Consider the following 3,357-nt stretch of genomic DNA (forward strand, 5'->3'; position numbering starts at 1 on the left):
AGTGACGTCAGTACGGGGCGGGGCCAGTCCCGGGAACTGCTGAGGAAGTTTAGGGATTGTCTGTACTATCCTGTCCCGGCTACTGCAGCTACAAGGAGCGGTCACTGCGGGAGAAGCAGCCGGCGTACTGTGTACAAGCTGCCCGGGTGTATGACGCATCGTATACTACACCTGTATGTGTGTGTGATAGATTATGTACATGCAGCAGGCTTCTGTGTGTGTGTTGTGTCTGATTATGTAGCAGGCGTGTATGTATGTGTGTTGTGTATGATCATGTAGCAGGTGTGTATGTATGTGTGTTGTGTATGATCATGTAGCAGGTGTGTATGTATGTGTGTTGTGTCTGATTATGTAGCAGGCTTCTGTGTGTGTGTTGTGTATGATCATGTAGCAGGTGTGTATGTATGTGTGTTGTGTCTGATTATGTAGCATGTATGTGTGCTGTGTATGATCATGTAGCAGGCGTGTATGTGTGCTGTGCAGTGGCGAAATTAGAGGGGGGGCAAAGGGGGCGGTCGCCCCCGGGCCCACCAAGGCTGGGGGCCCCCCGGGCCGGTCCCCCCCAGTACACTTAAGAGCCGCAGAGGCCGGATGTTAATTAGGCTGCTCTGCCACTTTAAGGCTGCCCGGAAGTAGCGGCGCTGTACTCAGGGCAGACACTGCAGCTTCCTGTCTGTGTGTCTGCTCACTCTATACCAGGGCAGAAGAGACACAGACAGGACCCCCTCCTCACAGCCTGGGCCCCTCCCCCACTCCCTCACTCCCTCCTCCAGCTGCTTCCTGCTCTCCTGGATGTCGGGACAGAAGAAGAGGAGGGGCCCAGAGTACGACTGTGAGGAGAAGATCAGAGAACTGCACCACATGGCCCCCTCAGAGCTTCCCTGCAATTACAGTAAGTGCTGTGTGTCCTGGGTGCATGTGATGTGTGTGTGTCCTGGGTGCATGGGATGTGTGTGTCTTGGGTGCATGAGATGTGTGTGTGTCCTGGGTGCATGAGATGTGTGTGTGTCCTGGGTGCATGAGATGTGTGTGTGTCCTGGGTGCATGGGATGTGTGTGTGTCCTGGGTGCATGGGATGTGTGTGTGTCCTGGGTGCATGGGATGTGTGTGTGCCCTGGGTGCATGTGATGTGTGTGTCCTGGGTGCATGTGATGTGTGTGTCCTGGGTGCATGAGATGTGTGTGTGTCCTGGGTGCATGAGATGTGTGTGTGTCCTGGGTGCATGGGATGTGTGTGTCCTGGGTGCATGGGATGTGTGTGTCCTGGGTGCATGGGATGTGTGTGTCCTGGGTGCATGGGATGTGTGTGTCCTGGGTGCATGAGATGTGTGTGTGTCCTGGGTGCATGGGATGTGTGTGTCCTGGATGCATGAGATGTGTGTGTCCTGGGTGCATGAGATGTGTGTGTCCTGGGTGCATGGGATGTGTGTGTGTCCTGGGTGCATGAGATGTGTGTGTCCTGGGTGCATGGGATGTGTGTGTGTCCAGGGTGCATGGGATGTGTGTGTGTCCTGGGTGCATGGGATGTGTGTGTGTGTCCTGGGTGCATGAGATGTGTGTGTGTCCTGGGTGCATGGGATGTGTGTGTCCTGGGTGCATGAGATGTGTGTGTCCTGGGTGCATGGGATGTGTGTGTGCCCTGGGTGCATGGGATGTGTGTGTGCCCTGGGTGCATGGGATGTGTGTGTGTCCTGGGTGCATGGGATGTGTGTGTGTCCTGGGTGCATGGGATGTGTGTGTGTCCTGGGTGCATGGGATGTGTGTGTGTCCTGGGTGCATGGGATGTGTGTGTGTCCTGGGTGCATGAGATGTGTGTGTCCTGGGTGCATGGGATGTGTGTGTGTGTACCTGGGTGTATGTAATGTGATGTAAGAAGAGATAAGTAAAACTTAGTGTTTAAGGCTATGTTCACACTACATACAGTAAGTTCTGTAGTAATCATGGCCGTTGTAACAATGGCCGTGATTTCTACGGAACTTATGTAGTACTGCCTTCTGAGGAATCCCGGCTGGAGTGTATACACATAGGTAGAGTTTATTTAGTAGTGTTCTCAAACCTGTGACAAAACTACAGCTCCCATCATGCCCTTCTGGCAGGAGATAGTGGGGATTGTAGTTTAAGAACAGCAGGAGGGTCACATGTTGGAGAATACTTTACTAAATAAACTGTACCCCTAAATGATTGCTTCCTAACAGTGGCTCCTGAGCTGTTACCAAACTAAAACTCTCATCATGTCCTGCCACCAGGGTACAATGGGAGTTGTAGTTTTGCCACTGGTAGGGAAACCATAATTTAGGAGGGAGGTTTATTTAGTATAGTGTTCTCCAACATGTGACCCTTCAGTCGCTACAAGACTAGAACTCCCATCATGTCCTGACATAATGGAGGTTGTAGTTAAGGAACAGCTGAGGAGACACTGGTTGGAAAACAATGATTTAGGAGGTCAGTAGTAAAGTACATTAGAGGACAGTGGTACAATACATTAGAGGGGACAGTGGTACAGTACATTAGAGGACAGTGGTACAGTACATTAGAGGACAGTGGTACAGTACATTAGAGGGGACAGTGGTACAGTACATTAGAGGGCAGTGGTACAGTACATTAGAGGGGACAGTGGTACAGTACATTAGAGAGGACAGTGGTACAATACATTAGAGGGGACAGTGGTACAGTACATTAGAGGGGACAGTGGTACAATACATTAGAGAGGACAGTGGTACAGTACATTACAGAGGACAGTGGTACAGTACATTAGAGAGGACAGTGGTACAGTACATTAGAGGACAGTGGTACAGTACATTACAGAGGACAGTGGTACAGTACATTAGAGGGCAGTGGTACAGTACATTAGAGAGGACAGTGGTACAGTACATTAGAGAGGACAGTGGTACAGTACATTAGAGGGCAGTGGTACAGTACATTAGAGGGGACAGTGGTACAGTACATTAGAGAGGACAGTGGTACAGTACATGAGAGAGGACAGTGGTACAGTACATGAGAGAGGACAGTGGTACAGTACATTAGAGAGGACAGTGGTACAGTAAATTAGAGGACAGTGGTACAGTACATTAGAGGGCAGTGGTACAGTACATTAGAGAGGACAGTGGTACAGTACATTAGAGAGGACAGTGGTACAGTACATTAGAGGGCAGTGGTACAGTACATTAGAGGGGACAGTGGTACAGTACATTAGAGAGGACAGTGGTACAGTACATGAGAGAGGACAGTGGTACAGTACATGAGAGAGGACAGTGGTACAGTACATTAGAGAGGACAGTGGTACAGTACATGAGAGAGGACAGTGGTACAGTACATGAGAGAGGACAGTGGTACAGTACATTAGAGAGGACAGTGGTAT

This window comes from Dendropsophus ebraccatus, chromosome 3, assembly GCF_027789765.1.
Source record: "Dendropsophus ebraccatus isolate aDenEbr1 chromosome 3, aDenEbr1.pat, whole genome shotgun sequence".
Taxonomy (NCBI): Eukaryota; Metazoa; Chordata; class Amphibia; order Anura; family Hylidae; genus Dendropsophus; species Dendropsophus ebraccatus.